The 17,380-nt window shown below is 29.0% G+C and overlaps 10 non-coding genes across 10 annotated transcripts; all 10 read right to left on the bottom strand.

Moving 5' to 3' along the window:
* Positions 1-1,318: 1,318 nt before the first annotated feature.
* TRNAC-GCA (transfer RNA cysteine (anticodon GCA)) lies at positions 1,319-1,390 on the bottom strand. Its single transcript has one exon. It is a non-coding gene; the product is annotated as a tRNA-Cys (tRNA).
* A 436-nt stretch (positions 1,391-1,826) lies between these two features.
* On the bottom strand, positions 1,827-1,898 carry TRNAC-GCA (transfer RNA cysteine (anticodon GCA)). Its single transcript has one exon. It is a non-coding gene; the product is annotated as a tRNA-Cys (tRNA).
* Positions 1,899-3,346: 1,448 nt separating this feature from the next.
* On the bottom strand, positions 3,347-3,418 carry TRNAC-GCA (transfer RNA cysteine (anticodon GCA)). Its single transcript has one exon. It is a non-coding gene; the product is annotated as a tRNA-Cys (tRNA).
* Positions 3,419-3,854: 436 nt separating this feature from the next.
* Positions 3,855-3,926, bottom strand: TRNAC-GCA (transfer RNA cysteine (anticodon GCA)). Its single transcript has one exon. It is a non-coding gene; the product is annotated as a tRNA-Cys (tRNA).
* A 944-nt stretch (positions 3,927-4,870) lies between these two features.
* Positions 4,871-4,942, bottom strand: TRNAC-GCA (transfer RNA cysteine (anticodon GCA)). The gene has a single exon. It is a non-coding gene; the product is annotated as a tRNA-Cys (tRNA).
* Positions 4,943-5,884: 942 nt separating this feature from the next.
* On the bottom strand, positions 5,885-5,956 carry TRNAC-GCA (transfer RNA cysteine (anticodon GCA)). Its single transcript has one exon. It is a non-coding gene; the product is annotated as a tRNA-Cys (tRNA).
* A 436-nt stretch (positions 5,957-6,392) lies between these two features.
* TRNAC-GCA (transfer RNA cysteine (anticodon GCA)) lies at positions 6,393-6,464 on the bottom strand. Its single transcript has one exon. It is a non-coding gene; the product is annotated as a tRNA-Cys (tRNA).
* Positions 6,465-7,912: 1,448 nt separating this feature from the next.
* On the bottom strand, positions 7,913-7,984 carry TRNAC-GCA (transfer RNA cysteine (anticodon GCA)). Its single transcript has one exon. It is a non-coding gene; the product is annotated as a tRNA-Cys (tRNA).
* A 436-nt stretch (positions 7,985-8,420) lies between these two features.
* TRNAC-GCA (transfer RNA cysteine (anticodon GCA)) lies at positions 8,421-8,492 on the bottom strand. Its single transcript has one exon. It is a non-coding gene; the product is annotated as a tRNA-Cys (tRNA).
* Positions 8,493-17,034: 8,542 nt separating this feature from the next.
* TRNAC-GCA (transfer RNA cysteine (anticodon GCA)) lies at positions 17,035-17,106 on the bottom strand. Its single transcript has one exon. It is a non-coding gene; the product is annotated as a tRNA-Cys (tRNA).
* Between the last annotated feature and the right edge of the window lie 274 nt (positions 17,107-17,380).

Raw genomic sequence — 17,380 nt, 5'->3', positions numbered from 1 at the left:
ATTGCATAAATCACACAAAATACTCAAGAATTTTTATTACACAGAATGACTCTTTGTTTTAGAGAGTCCGATGTATTAAATGAAACGATTTACATAATTTTTTTAATCACTATTTAAAAATAAGAATTTTCAATTTTATTCCTTAATTTTCTTATTTAAACTTTATAGAAAGAAAGCAAATTTACTTCATAAGTCACGTTTAAACAAAACTTGTGCTAAGTTCAGCCTGATATGGATAAGCTGTCTAAATGATATTATTGAAAGGTGTGAAAAAGGTTACATTTTTATGAAAACTATACTACAGGGGGCATTTGGATTTGAGCCAAGGACCTCTTGATCTGCAGTCAAATGCTCTGCCACTGAGCTATACCCCCTACACATTAATGAAAGAAATAATGTTTTTTTGTTTTTGATACATAAAATTTAAAGATTTTTAGAAACTTTTACATTGTGGTGCACTTCCTTTACTCTGATGTGCTTTAGTCTTTCCAAAAAAAAGACTTTGATGATTGCATAAATCACACAAAATACTCAAGAATTTTTATTACACAGAATGACTCTTTGTTTTAGAGAGTCCGATGTATTAAATGAAACGATTTACATAATTTTTTTAATCACTATTTAAAAGAAAGAATTTTCAATTTTATTCCTTAATTTTCTTATTTAAACTTTATAGAAAGAAAGCAAATTTACTTCTTAAGTCACGTTTAAATAAAACTTGTGCTAAGTTCAGCCTGATATGGATAAGCTGTCTAAATGATATTATTGAAAGGTGTGAAAATTATTACATTTTTATGAAAACCATACTACAGGGGGCACTCGGATTTGAACCAAGGACCTCTTGATCTGCAGTCAAATGCTCTGCAACTGAGCAATACCCCCTACATATTAATAAAAGAAATAATGTTTTTTTGTTTTTGATACATAAAATTTGAAGATTTTTAGAAACTTTTACATTGTGGTGAACTTCCTTTACTCTGATGTGCTTTAGTCTTTCCAAAAAAAAGACTTTCATGATTGCATAAATCACACAAAATACTCAAGAATTTTTATTACACAGAATGACTCTTTGTTTTAGAGAGTCCGAAGTATTAAATGAAACGATTTACATAATTTTTTTAATCACTATTTAAAAGAAAGAATTTTCCATTTTATTCCTTAATTTTCTTATTTAAAATTTATAGAAAGAAAGCAAATTTACTTCATAAGTCACGTTTAAACAAAACTTGTGCTAAGTTCAGCCTGATATGGATAAGCTGTCTAAATGATATTATTGAAAGGTGTGAAAATTGTTACATTTTTATGAAAACCATACTACCGGAGGCACTCGGATTTGAACCAAGGACCTCTTGATCTGCAGTCAAATGCTCTGCCACTGAGCTATACCCCCTACATAATAATAAAAGAAATAATGTTTTTTTGTTTTTGATACATAAAATTTAAAGATTTTTAGAATCTTTTACATTGTGGTGCACTTCCTTTACTCTGATGTGCTTTAGTCTTTCAAAAAAAAAGACTTTGATGATTGCATAAATCCCACAAAATACTCAAGAATTTTTATTACACAGAATGACTCTTTGTTTTAGAGAGTCCGATGTATTAAATGAAACGATTTACATAATTTTTTTAATCACTATTTAAAAGAAAGAATTTTCCATTTTATTCCTTAATTTTCTTATTTAAACTTTATAGAAAGAAAGCAAATTTACTTCATAAGTCACGTTTAAATAAAACTTGTGCTAAGTTCAGCCTGAAATGGATAAGCTGTTTAAATGATATTATTGAAAGGTGTGAAAATTGTTACATTTTTATGAAAACCATACTACAGGGGGCACTCGGATTTGAACCAAGGACCTCTTGATCTGCAGTCAAATGCTCTGCCACTGAGCTATACCCCCTATGTATTAATAGAAGAAATAATGTTTTTTTGTTTTTGATACATAAAATTTAAAGATTTTTAGAAACTTTTACATTGTGGTGCACTTCCTTTACTCTGATGTGCTTTAGTCTTTCCAAAAAAAAGACTTTGATGATTGCATAAATCACACAAAATACTCAACAATTTTTATTACACAGAATGACTCTTTGTTTTAGAGAGTCCGATGTATTAAATGAAACGATTTACATAATTGTTTTACTCACTATTTAAAAGAAAGAATTTTCCATTTTATTCCTTAATTTTCTTATTTAAACTTTATAGAAAGAAAGCAAATTTACTTCATAAGTCACGTTTAAACAAAACTTGTGCTAAGTTCAGCCTGAAATGGATAAGCTGTTTAAATGATATTATTGAAAGGTGTGAAAATTGTTACATTTTTATGAAAACCATACTACAGGGGGCACTCGGATTTGAGCCAAGGACCTCTTGATCTGCAGTCAAATGCTCTGCCACTGAGCTATACCCCCTACATATTAATAAAAGAAATAATGTTTTTTTGTTTTTGATACATAAAATTTGAAGATTTTTAGAAACTTTTACATTGTGGTGCACTTCCTTTAGTCTGATGTGCTTTAGTCTTTCCAAAAAAGACTTTGATGATTGCATAAAGCAGACAAAATACTCAAGAATTTTTATTACACAGAATGACTCTTTGTTTTAGAGAGTCCGATGTATTAAATGAAACGATTTACATAATTTTTTTAATCACTATTTAAAAGAAAGAATTTTCCATTTTATTCCTTAATTTTCTTATTTAAACTTTATAGAAAGAAAGCAAATTTACTTCATAAGTCACGTTTAAACAAAACTTGTGCTAAGTTCAGCCTGATATGGATAAGCTGTCTAAATGATATTATTGAAAGGTGTGAAAATTGTTACATTTCTATGAAAACCATACTACAGGGCGCACTTGTATTTAAGCCAAGGACCTCTTGATCTGCAGTCCAATGTTTTGCCACTGAGCTATACCCCCTACATATTAATAAACGAAATAATGTTTTTTTGTTTTTGATACATAAAATTTGAAGATTTTTAGAAACTTTTACATTGTGGTGCACTTCCTTTACTCTGATGTGCTTTAGTCTTTTTAAAAAAGACTTTGATGATTGCATAAAGCACACAAAATACTCAAGAATTTTTATTACACAGAATGACTCTTTGTTTTAGAGAGTCCGATGTATTAAATGAAACGATTTACATAATTTTTTTAATCACTATTTAAAAGAAAGAATTTTCCATTTTATTCCTTAATTTTCTTATTTAAAATTTATAGAAAGAAAGCAAATTTACTTCATAAGTCACGTTTAAACAAAACTTGTGCTAAGTTCAGCCTGATATGGATAAGCTGTCTAAATGATATTATTGAAAGGTGTGAAAATTGTTACATTTTTATGAAAACCATACTACCGGAGGCACTCGGATTTGAACCAAGGACCTCTTGATCTGCAGTCAAATGCTCTGCCACTGAGCTATACCCCCTACTTAATAATAAAAGAAATAATGTTTTTTTGTTTTTGATACATAAAATTTAAAGATTTTTAGAATCTTTTACATTGTGGTGCACTTCCTTTACTCTGATGTGCTTTAGTCTTTCCAAAAAAAAGACTTTGATGATTGCATAAATCCCACAAAATACTCAAGAATTTTTATTACACAGAATGACTCTTTGTTTTAGAGAGTCCGATGTATTAAATGAAACGATTTACATAATTTTTTTAATCACTATTTAAAAGAAAGAATTTTCCATTTTATTCCTTAATTTTCTTATTTAAACTTTATAGAAAGAAAGCAAATTTACTTCATAAGTCACGTTTAAATAAAACTTGTGCTAAGTTCAGCCTGAAATGGATAAGCTGTTTAAATGATATTATTGAAAGGTGTGAAAATTGTTACATTTTTATGAAAACCATACTACAGGGGGCACTCGGATTTGAACCAAGGACCTCTTGATCTGCAGTCAAATGCTCTGCCACTGAGCTATACCCCCTATGTATTCATAGAAGAAATAATGTTTTTTTGTTTTTGATACATAAAATTTAAAGATTTTTAGAAACTTTTACATTGTGGTGCACTTCCTTTACTCTGATGTGCTTTAGTCTTTCCAAAAAAAAGACTTTGATGATTGCATAAATCACACAAAATACTCAACAATTTTTATTACACAGAATGACTCTTTGTTTTAGAGAGTCCGATGTATTAAATGAAACGATTTACATAATTTTTTTAATCACTATTTAAAAGAAAGAATTTTCCATTTTATTCCTTAATTTTCTTATTTAAACTTTATAGAAAGAAAGCAAATTTACTTCATAAGTCACGTTTAAACAAAACTTGTGCTAAGTTCAGCCTGATATGGATAAGCTGTCTAAATGATATTATTGAAAGGTGTGAAAAAGGTTACATTTTTATGAAAACTATACTACAGGGAGCATTTGGATTTGAGCCAAGGACCTCTTGATCTGCAGTCAAATGCTCTGCCACTGAGCTATACCCCCTACACATTAATGAAAGAAATAATGTTTTTTTGTTTTTGATACATAAAATTTAAAGATTTTTAGAAACTTTTACATTGTGGTGCACTTCCTTTACTCTGATGTGCTTTAGTCTTTCCAAAAAAAAGACTTTGATGATTGCATAAATCACACAAAATACTCAAGAATTTTTATTACACAGAATGACTCTTTGTTTTAGAGAGTCCGATGTATTAAATGAAACGATTTACATAATTTTTTTAATCACTATTTAAAAGAAAGAATTTTCAATTTTATTCCTTAATTTTCTTATTTAAACTTTATAGAAAGAAAGCAAATTTACTTCATAAGTCACGTTTAAATAAAACTTGTGCTAAGTTCAGCCTGATATGGATAAGCTGTCTAAATGATATTATTGAAAGGTGTGAAAATTGTTACATTTTTATGAAAACCATACTACAGGGGGCACTCGGATTTGAACCAAGGACCTCTTGATCTGCAGTCAAATGCTCTGCCACTGAGCAATACCCCCTACATATTAATAAAAGAAATAATGTTTTTTTGTTTTTGATACATAAAATTTGAAGATTTTTAGAAACTTTTACATTGTGGTGAACTTCCTTTACTCTGATGTGCTTTAGTCTTTCCAAAAAAAAGACTTTCATGATTGCATAAATCACACAAAATACTCAAGAATTTTTATTACACAGAATGACTCTTTGTTTTAGAGAGTCCGAAGTATTAAATGAAACGATTTACATAATTTTTTTAATCACTATTTAAAAGAAAGAATTTTCCATTTTATTCCTTAATTTTCTTATTTAAACTTTATAGAAAGAAAGCAAATTTACTTCATAAGTCACGTTTAAACAAAACTTGTGCTAAGTTCAGCCTGATATGGATAAGCTGTCTAAATGATATTATTGAAAGGTGTGAAAATTGTTACATTTCTATGAAAACCATACTACAGGGCGCACTTGTATTTAAGCCAAGGACCTCTTGATCTGCAGTCCAATGTTCTGCCACTGAGCTATACCCCCTACATATTAATAAACGAAATAATGTTTTTTTGTTTTTGATACATAAAATTTGAAGATTTTTAGAAACTTTTACATTGTGGTGCACTTCCTTTACTCTGATGTGCTTTAGTCTTTTTAAAAAAGACTTTGATGATTGCATAAAGCACACAAAATACTCAAGAATTTTTATTACACAGAATGACTCTTTGTTTTAGAGAGTCCGATGTATTAAATGAAACGATTTACATAATTTTTTTAATCACTATTTAAAAGAAAGAATTTTCCATTTTATTCCTTAATTTTCTTATTTAAAATTTATAGAAAGAAAGCAAATTTACTTCATAAGTCACGTTTAAACAAAACTTGTGCTAAGTTCAGCCTGATATGGATAAGCTGTCTAAATGATATTATTGAAAGGTGTGAAAATTGTTACATTTTTATGAAAACCATACTACCGGAGGCACTCGGATTTGAACCAAGGACCTCTTGATCTGCAGTCAAATGCTCTGCCACTGAGCTATACCCCCTACATAATAATAAAAGAAATAATGTTTTTTTGTTTTTGATACATAAAATTTAAAGATTTTTAGAATCTTTTACATTGTGGTGCACTTCCTTTACTCTGATGTGCTTTAGTCTTTCAAAAAAAAAGACTTTGATGATTGCATAAATCCCACAAAATACTCAAGAATTTTTATTACACAGAATGACTCTTTGTTTTAGAGAGTCCAATGTATTAAATGAAACGATTTACATAATTTTTTTAATCACTATTTAAAAGAAAGAATTTTCCATTTTATTCCTTAATTTTCTTATTTAAACTTTATAGAAAGAAAGCAAATTTACTTCATAAGTCACGTTTAAATAAAACTTGTGCTAAGTTCAGCCTGAAATGGATAAGCTGTTTAAATGATATTATTGAAAGGTGTGAAAATTGTTACATTTTTATGAAAACCATACTACAGGGGGCACTCGGATTTGAACCAAGGACCTCTTGATCTGCAGTCAAATGCTCTGCCACTGAGCTATACCCCCTATGTATTAATAGAAGAAATAATGTTTTTTTGTTTTTGATACATAAAATTTAAAGATTTTTAGAAACTTTTACATTGTGGTTCACTTCCTTTACTCTGATGTGCTTTAGTCTTTCCAAAAAAAAGACTTTGATGATTGCATAAATCACACAAAATACTCAACAATTTTTATTACACAGAATGACTCTTTGTTTTAGAGAGTCCGATGTATTAAATGAAACGATTTACATAATTTTTTTACTCACTATTTAAAAGAAAGAATTTTCCATTTTATTCCTTAATTTTCTTATTTAAACTTTATAGAAAGAAAGCAAATTTACTTCATAAGTCACGTTTAAACAAAACTTGTGCTAAGTTCAGCCTGATATGGATAAGCTGTCTAAATGATATTATTGAAAGGTGTGAAAAAGGTTACATTTTTATAAAAACTATACTACAGGGGGCATTTGGATTTGAGCCAAGGACCTCTTGATCTGCAGTCAAATGCTCTGCCACTGAGCTATACCCCCTACATATTAATAAAAGAAATAATGTTTTTTTGTTTTTGATACATAAAATTTGAAGATTTTTAGAAACTTTTACATTGTGGTGCACTTCCTTTTGTCTGATGTGCTTTAGTCTTTCCAAAAAAGACTTTGATGATTGCATAAAGCAGACAAAATACTCAAGAATTTTTATTACACAGAATGACTCTTTGTTTTAGAGAGTCCGATGTATTAAATGAAACGATTTACATAATTTTTTTAATCACTATTTAAAAGAAAGAATTTTCCATTTTATTCCTTAATTTTCTTATTTAAACTTTATAGAAAGAAAGCAAATGTACTTCATAAGTCACGTTTAAACAAAACTTGTGCTAAGTTCAGCCTGATATGGATAAGCTGTCTAAATGATATTATTGAAAGGTGTGAAAATTGTTACATTTCTATGAAAACCATACTACAGGGCGCACTTGTATTTAAGCCAAGGACCTCTTGATCTGCAGTCCAATGTTCTGCCACTGAGCTATACCCCCTACATATTAATAAACGAAATAATGTTTTTTTGTTTTTGATACATAAAATTTGAAGATTTTTAGAAACTTTTACATTGTGGTGCACTTCCCTTACTCTGATGTGCTTTAGTCTTTTTAAAAAAGACTTTGATGATTGCATAAAGCACACAAAATACTCAAGAATTTTTATTACACAGAATGACTCTTTGTTTTAGAGAGTCCGATGTATTAAATGAAACGATTTACATAATTTTTTTAATCACTATTTAAAAGAAAGAATTTTCCATTTTATTCCTTAATTTTCTTATTTAAAATTTATAGAAAGAAAGCAAATTTACTTCATAAGTCACGTTTAAACAAAACTTGTGCTAAGTTCAGCCTGATATGGATAAGCTGTCTAAATGATATTATTGAAAGGTGTGAAAATTGTTACATTTTTATGAAAACCATACTACCGGAGGCACTCGGATTTGAACCAAGGACCTCTTGATCTGCAGTCAAATGCTCTGCCACTGAGCTATACCCCCTACATAATAATAAAAGAAATAATGTTTTTTTGTTTTTGACACATAAAATTTAAAGATTTTTAGAATCTTTTACATTGTGGTGCACTTCCTTTACTCTGATGTGCTTTAGTCTTTCCAAAAAAAAGACTTTGATGATTGCATAAATCCCACAAAATACTCAAGAATTTTTATTACACAGAATGACTCTTTGTTTTAGAGAGTCCGATGTATTAAATGAAACGATTTACATAATTTTTTTAATCACTATTTAAAAGAAAGAATTTTCCATTTTATTCCTTAATTTTCTTATTTAAACTTTATAGAAAGAAAGTAAATTTACTTCATAAGTCACGTTTAAATAAAACTTGTGCTAAGTTCAGCCTGAAATGGATAAGCTGTTTAAATGATATTATTGAAAGGTGTGAAAATTGTTACATTTTTATGAAAACCATACTACAGGGGGCACTCGGATTTGAACCAAGGACCTCTTGATCTGCAGTCAAATGCTCTGCCACTGAGCTATACCCCCTATGTATTAATAGAAGAAATAATGTTTTTTTTTTTTTGATACATAAAATTTAAAGATTTTTAGAAACTTTTACATTGTGGTGCACTTCCTTTACTCTGATGTGCTTTAGTCTTTCCAAAAAAAAGACTTTGATGATTGCATAAATCACACAAAATACTCAACAATTTTTATTACACAGAATGACTCTTTGTTTTAGAGAGTCCGATGTATTAAATGAAACGATTTACATAATTTTTTTACTCACTATTTAAAAGAAAGAATTTTCCATTTTATTCCTTAATTTTCTTATTTAAACTTTATAGAAAGAAAGCAAATTTACTTCATAAGTCACGTTTAAACAAAACTTGTGCTAAGTTCAGCCTGATATGGATAAGCTGTCTAAATGATATTATTGAAAGGTGTGAAAAAGGTTACATTTTTATGAAAACTATACTACAGGGGGCATTTGGGTTTGAGCCAAGGACCTCTTGATCTGCAGTCAAATGCTCTGCCACTGAGCTATACCCCCTACATATTAATAAAAGAAATAATGTTTTTTTGTTTTTGATACTTAAAATTTGAAGATTTTTAGAAACTTTTACATTGTGGTGCACTTCCTTTAGTCTGATGTGCTTTAGTCTTTCCAAAAAAGACTTTGATGATTGCATAAAGCAGACAAAATACTCAAGAATTTTTATTACACAGAATGACTCTTTGTTTTAGAGAGTCCGATGTATTAAATGAAATGATTTACATAATTTTTTTAATCACTATTTAAAAGAAAGAATTTTCCATTTTATTCCTTAATTTTCTTATTTAAACTTTATAGAAAGAAAGCAAATTTACTTCATAAGTCACGTTTAAATAAAACTTGTGCTAAGTTCAGCCTGATATGGATAAGCTGTCTAAATGATATTATTGAAAGGTGTGAAAAAGATTACATTTCTATGGAAACCATACTACCGGGGGGCACTCGGATTTGAGCCAAGGACCTCTTGATCTGCAGTCAAATGCTCTGCCACTGAGCTATACCCCCTACATATTAATAAAAGAAATAATGTTTTTTTGTTTTTGATACATAAAATTTAAAGATTTTTAGAAACTTTTACATTGTGGTGCACTTCCTTTAGTCTGATGTGCTTTAGTCTTTCTAAAAAAAGACTTTGATGATTGCATAAATCACACAAAATACTCAAGAATTTTTATTACACAGAATGACTCTTTGTTTTAGAGAGTCCGATGTATTAAATGAAACGATTTACATAATTTTTTTAATCACTATTTAAAAGAAAGAATTTTCCATTTGATTCCTTAATTTTCTTATTTAAACTTTATAGAAAGAAAGCAAATTTACTTCATAAGTCACGTTTAAACAAAACTTGTGCTAAGTTCAGCCTGATATGGATAAGCTGTCTAAATGATATTATTGAAAGGTGTGAAAAAGGTTACATTTTTATGAAAACCATACTACAGGGGGCACTCGGATTTGAGCCAAGGACCTCTTGATCTGCAGTCAAATGCTCTGCCACTGAGCTATATCTCCTACATATTAATAAAAGAAATAATGTTTTTTTGTTTTTGATACATAAAATTTGAAGATTTTTGGAAACTTTTACATTGTGGTGCACTTCCTTTACTCTGATGTGCTTTAATCTTTCCAAAAAAGGCTTTGATGATTGCATAAAGCACACAAAATACTCAAGAATTTTTATTACACAGAATGACTCTTTGTTTTAGAGAGTCCAATGTATTAAATGAAATGATTTACATAATTTTTTTAATCACTATTTAAAAGAAAGAATTTTCCATTTTATTCCTTAATTTTCTTATTTAAACTTTATAGAAAGAAAGCAAATTTACTTCATAAGTCACGTTTAAATAAAACTTGTGCTATATTCAGCCTGATATGGATAAGCTGTCTAAATAATATTATTGAAAGGTGTGAAAATTGTAACATTTTTATGAAAACCATACTACAGGGGGCACTTGGATTTGAGCCAAGGACCTCTTGATCTGCAGTCAAATGCTCTGCCACTGAGCTATACCCCCTACATATTAATGAAAGAAATAATGTTTTTATGTTTTTGATACATAAAATTTGAAGATTTTTAGAAACTTTTACATTGTGGTGCACTTCCTTTACTCTGATGTGCTTTAGTCTTTCCAAAAAAAGACTTTGATGATTGCATAAATCACACAAAATACTCAAAAATTTTTATTACACAGAATGACTCTTTGTTTTAGAGAGTCCGATCTATTAAATGAAACGATTTACATAATTTTTTTAATCACTATTTAAAAGAAAGAATTTTCCATTTTCTTCCTTAATTTTCTTATTTAAACTTTATAGAAAGAAAGCAAATTTACTTCATAAGTCACGTTTAAACAAAACTTGTGCTACGTTCAGCCTGATATGGATAAGCTGTCTAAATGATATTATTGAAAGGTGTGAAAAAGGTTACATTTTTATAAAAACCACACTACAGGGGGCACTTGGATTTGAGCCAAGGACCTCTTGATCTGCAGTCAAATGCTCTGCCACTGAGCTATACCCCCTACATATTAATAAAAGAAATAATGTTTTTTTGTTTTTGATACATAAAATTTGAAGATTTTTAGAAACTTTTACATTGTGGTGCACTTCCTTTACTCTGATGTGCTTTAGTCTTTCCAAGAAAGACTTTGATGATTGCATAAAGCACACAAAATACTCAAGAATTTTTATTACACAGAATGACTCTTTATTTTAGAGAGTCCGATGTATTAAATGAAACGATTTACATAATTTTTTTAATAACTATTTAAAAGAAAGAATTTTCCATTTTATTCCTTAATTTTCTTATTTAAACTTTATAGAAAGAAAGCAAATTTACTTCATAAGTCACGTTTAAATAAAACTTGTGCTAAGTTCAGCCTGATATGGATAAGCTGTCTAAATGATATTATTGAAAGGTGTGAAAATTGTTACATTTTTATGAAAACCATACTACAGGGGGCACTCGGATTTGAGCCAAGGACCTCTTGATCTGCAGTCAAATGCTCTGCCACTGAGCTATATCCCCTACATATTAATAAAAGAAATAATGTTTTTTTGTTTTTGATACATAAAATTTGAAGATTTTTGGAAACTTTTACATTGTGGTGCACTTCCTTTACTCTGATGTGCTTTAATCTTTCCAAAAAAGGCTTTGATGATTGCATAAAGCACACAAAATACTCAAGAATTTTTATTACACAGAATGACTCTTTGTTTTAGAGAGTCCGATGTATTAAATGAAATGATTTACATAATTTTTTTAATCACTATTTAAAAGAAAGAATTTTCCATTTTATTCCTTAATTTTCTTATTTAAACTTTATAGAAAGAAAGCAAATTTACTTCATAAGTCACGTTTAAATAAAACTTGTGCTATATTCAGCCTGATATGGATAAGCTGTCTAAATAATATTATTGAAAGGTGTGAAAATTGTAACATTTTTATGAAAACCATACTACAGGGGGCACTTGGATTTGAGCCAAGGACCTCTTGATCTGCAGTCAAATGCTCTGCCACTGAGCTATACCCCCTACATATTAATGAAAGAAATAATGTTTTTATGTTTTTGATACATAAAATTTGAAGATTTTTAGAAACTTTTACATTGTGGTGCACTTCCTTTACTCTGATGTGCTTTAGTCTTTCCAAAAAAAAGACTTTGATGATTGCATAAATCACACAAAATACTCAACAATTTTTATTACACAGAATGACTCTTTGTTTTAGAGAGTCCGATGTATTAAATGAAACGATTTACATAATTTTTTTACTCACTATTTAAAAGAAAGAATTTTCCATTTTATTCCTTAATTTTCTTATTTAAACTTTATAGAAAGAAAGCAAATTTACTTCATAAGTCACGTTTAAACAAAACTTGTGCTAAGTTCAGCCTGATATGGATAAGCTGTCTAAATGATATTATTGAAAGGTGTGAAAAAGGTTACATTTTTATGAAAACTATACTACAGGGGGCATTTGGATTTGAGACAAGGACCTCTTGATCTGCAGTCAAATGCTCTGCCACTGAGCTATACCCCCTACATATTAATAAAAGAAATAATGTTTTTTTGTTTTTGATACATAAAATTTGAAGATTTTTAGAAACTTTTACATTGTGGTGCACTTCCTTTAGTCTGATGTGCTTTAGTCTTTCCAAAAAAGACTTTGATGATTGCATAAAGCAGACAAAATACTCAAGAATTTTTATTACACAGAATGACTCTTTGTTTTAGAGAGTCCGATGTATTAAATGAAATGATTTACATAATTTTTTTAATCACTATTTAAAACAAAGAATTTTCCATTTTATTCCTTAATTTTCTTATTTAAACTTTATAGAAAGAAAGCAAATTTACTTCATAAGTCATGTTTAAATAAAACTTGTGCTAAGTTCAGCCTGATATGGATAAGCTGTCTAAATGATATTATTGAAAGGTGTGAAAAAGATTACATTTCTATGGAAACCATACTACCGGGGGGCACTCGGATTTGAGCCAAGGACCTCTTGATCTGCAGTCAAATGCTCTGCCACTGAGCTATACCCCCTACATATTAATAAAAGAAATAATGTTTTTTTGTTTTTGATACATAAAATTTAAAGATTTTTAGAAACTTTTACATTGTGGTGCACTTCCTTTAGTCTGATGTGCTTTAGTCTTTCTAAAAAAAGACTTTGATGATTGCATAAATCACACAAAATACTCAAGAATTTTTATTACACAGAATGACTCTTTGTTTTAGAGAGTCCGATGTATTAAATGAAACGATTTACATAATTTTTTTAATCACTATTTAAAAGAAAGAATTTTCCATTTGATTCCTTAATTTTCTTATTTAAACTTTATAGAAAGAAAGCAAATTTACTTCATAAGTCACGTTTAAACAAAACTTGTGCTAAGTTCAGCCTGATATGGATAAGCTGTCTAAATGATATTATTGAAAGGTGTGAAAAAGGTTACATTTTTATGAAAACCATACTACAGGGGGCACTCGGATTTGAGCCAAGGACCTCTTGATCTGCAGTCAAATGCTCTGCCACTGAGCTATATCTCCTACATATTAATAAAAGAAATAATGTTTTTTTGTTTTTGATACATAAAATTTGAAGATTTTTGGAAACTTTTACATTGTGGTGCACTTCCTTTACTCTGATGTGCTTTAATCTTTCCAAAAAAGGCTTTGATGATTGCATAAAGCACACAAAATACTCAAGAATTTTTATTACACAGAATGACTCTTTGTTTTAGAGAGTCCGATGTATTAAATGAAATGATTTACATAATTTTTTTAATCACTATTTAAAAGAAAGAATTTTCCATTTTATTCCTTAATTTTCTTATTTAAACTTTATAGAAAGAAAGCAAATTTACTTCATAAGTCACGTTTAAATAAAACTTGTGCTATATTCAGCCTGATATGGATAAGCTGTCTAAATAATATTATTGAAAGGTGTGAAAATTGTAACATTTTTATGAAAACCATACTACAGGGGGCACTTGGATTTGAGCCAAGGACCTCTTGATCTGCAGTCAAATGCTCTGCCACTGAGCTATACCCCCTACATATTAATGAAAGAAATAATGTTTTTATGTTTTTGATACATAAAATTTGAAGATTTTTAGAAACTTTTACATTGTGGTGCACTTCCTTTACTCTGATGTGCTTTAGTCTTTCCAAAAAAAGACTTTGATGATTGCATAAATCACACAAAATACTCAAAAATTTTTATTACACAGAATGACTCTTTGTTTTAGAGAGTCCGATCTATTAAATGAAACGATTTACATAATTTTTTTAATCACTATTTAAAAGAAAGAATTTTCCATTTTCTTCCTTAATTTTCTTATTTAAACTTTATAGAAAGAAAGCAAATTTACTTCATAAGTCACGTTTAAACAAAACTTGTGCTAAGTTCAGCCTGATATGGATAAGCTGTCTAAATGATATTATTGAAAGGTGTGAAAAAGGTTACATTTTTATAAAAACCATACTACAGGGGGCACTTGGATTTGAGCCAAGGACCTCTTGATCTGCAGTCAAATGCTCTGCCACTGAGCTATACCCCCTACATATTAATAAAAGAAATAATGTTTTTTTGTTTTTGATACATAAAATTTGAAGATTTTTAGAAACTTTTATATTGTGGTGCACTTCCTTTACTCTGATGTGCTTTAGTCTTTCCAAGAAAGACTTTGATGATTGCATAAAGCACACAAAATACTCAAGAATTTTTATTACACAGAATGACTCTTTATTTTAGAGAGTCCGATGTATTAAATGAAACGATTTACATAATTTTTTTAATAACTATTTAAAAGAAAGAATTTTCCATTTTATTCCTTAATTTTCTTATTTAAACTTTATAGAAAGAAAGCAAATTTACTTCATAAGTCACGTTTAAATAAAACTTGTGCTAAGTTCAGCCTGATATGGATAAGCTGTCTAAATGATATTATTGAAAGGTGTGAAAATTGTTACATTTTTATGAAAACCATACCACAGGGGGCACTCGGATTTGAGCCAAGGACCTCTTGATCTGCAGTCAAATGCTCTGCCACTGAGCTATATCCCCTACATATTAATAAAAGAAATAATGTTTTTTTGTTTTTGATACATAAAATTTGAAGATTTTTGGAAACTTTTACATTGTGGTGCACTTCCTTTACTCTGATGTGCTTTAATCTTTCCAAAAAAGGCTTTGATGATTGCATAAAGCACACAAAATACTCAAGAATTTTTATTACACAGAATGACTCTTTGTTTTAGAGAGTCCGATGTATTAAATGAAATGATTTACATAATTTTTTTAATCACTATTTAAAAGAAAGAATTTTCCATTTTATTCCTTAATTTTCTTATTTAAACTTTATAGAAAGAAAGCAAATTTACTTCATAAGTCACGTTTAAATAAAACTTGTGCTATATTCAGCCTGATATGGATAAGCTGTCTAAATAATATTATTGAAAGGTGTGAAAATTGTAACATTTTTATGAAAACCATACTACAGGGGGCACTTGGATTTGAGCCAAGGACCTCTTGATCTGCAGTCAAATGCTCTGCCACTGAGCTATACCCCCTACATATTAATGAAAGAAATAATGTTTTTATGTTTTTGATACATAAAATTTGAAGATTTTTAGAAACTTTTACATTGTGGTGCACTTCCTTTACTCTGATGTGCTTTAGTCTTTCCAAGAAAGACTTTGATGATTGCATAAAGCACACAAAATACTCAAGAATTTTTATTACACAGAATGACTCTTTGTTTTAGAGAGTCCGATGTATTAAATGAAACGATTTACATAATTTTTTTAATAACTATTTAAAAGAAAGAATTTTCCATTTTATTCCTTAATTTTCTTATTTAAACTTTATAGAAAGAAAGCAAATTTACTTCATAAGTCACGTTTAAATAAAACTTGTGCTAAGTTCAGCCTGATATGGATAAGCTGTCTAAATGATATTATTGAAAGGTGTGAAAATTGTTACATTTTTATGAAAACCATACTACAGGGGGCACTTAAATTTGAGCCAAGGACCTCTTGATCTGCAGTCAAATGCTCTGCCACTGAGCTATACCCCCTACATATTAATAAAAGAAATAATGTTTTGTTTTTTTTGATACATAAAATTTGAAGATTTTTAGACATTTTTACATTGTGGTGCACTTCCTTTACTCTGATGTGCTTTAGTCTTTCCAAAAAAGACTTTGATGATTGCATAAAGCACACAAAATACTCAAGAATTTTTATTACACAGAATGACTCTTTGTTTTAGAGAGTCCGATGTATTAAATGAAACGATTTACATAATTTTTTTAATCACTATTTAAAAGAAAGAATTTTCCATTTTATTCCTTAATTTTCTTATTTAAACTTTATAGAAAGAAAGCAAATTTACTTCATAAGTCACGTTTAAATAAAACTTGTGCTAAGTTCAGCCTGATATGGATAAGCTGTCTAAATGATATTATTGAAAGGTGTGAAAATTGTTACATTTTTATGAAAACCATACTATATGGGGCACTCGGATTTGAACCAAGGATCTCTTGATCTGCAGTCAAATGCTCTGCCACTGAGCTATACCCCCTACACATTAATGAAAGAAATAATGTTTTTTTTGTTTTTGATACATAAAATTTAAAGATTTTTAGAAACTTTTACATTGTGGTGCACTTCCTTTACTCTGATGTGCTTTAGTCTTTCCAAAAAAAAGACTTTGATGATTGCATAAATCACACAAAATACTCAAGAATTTTTATTACACAGAATGACTCTTTGTTTTAGAGAGTCCGATGTATTAAATGAAACGATTTACATAATTTTTTTAATCACTATTTAAAAGAAAGAATTTTCCATTTTATTCCTTAATTTTCTTATTTAAACTTTATAGAAAGAAAGCAAATTTACTTCATAAGTCACGTTTAAATAAAACTTGTGCAAGTTCAGTCTGATATGGATAAGCTGTCTAAATGATATTATTGAAAGGTGTGAAAATTGTTACATTTTTATAAAAACCATACTACAGGGGGCACTCGGATTTGAACCAAGGACCTCTTGATCTGCAGTCAAATGCTCTGCCACTGAGCAATACCCCCTACTTATTAATAAAAAAATAATGTTTTTTTGTTTTTGATACATAAAATTTGAAGATTTTTAGAAACTTTTACATTGTGGTGCACTTCCTTTACTCTGATGTGCTTTAATCTTTCCAAAAAAGGCTTTGATGATTGCATAAAGCACACAAAATACTCAAGAATTTTTATTACACAGAATGACTCTTTGTTTTAGAGAGTCCGATGTATTAAATGAAATGATTTACATAATTTTTTTAATCACTATTTAAAAGAAAGAATTTTCCATTTTATTCCT

The sequence above is a fragment of the Anomaloglossus baeobatrachus genome, chromosome 1 (assembly GCF_048569485.1).
Source record: "Anomaloglossus baeobatrachus isolate aAnoBae1 chromosome 1, aAnoBae1.hap1, whole genome shotgun sequence".
NCBI lineage: Eukaryota > Metazoa > Chordata > Amphibia > Anura > Aromobatidae > Anomaloglossus > Anomaloglossus baeobatrachus.
The sequence above is the reverse complement of the archived record's forward strand: the minus strand, read 5'-3'. Positions and strand labels throughout refer to the sequence as shown.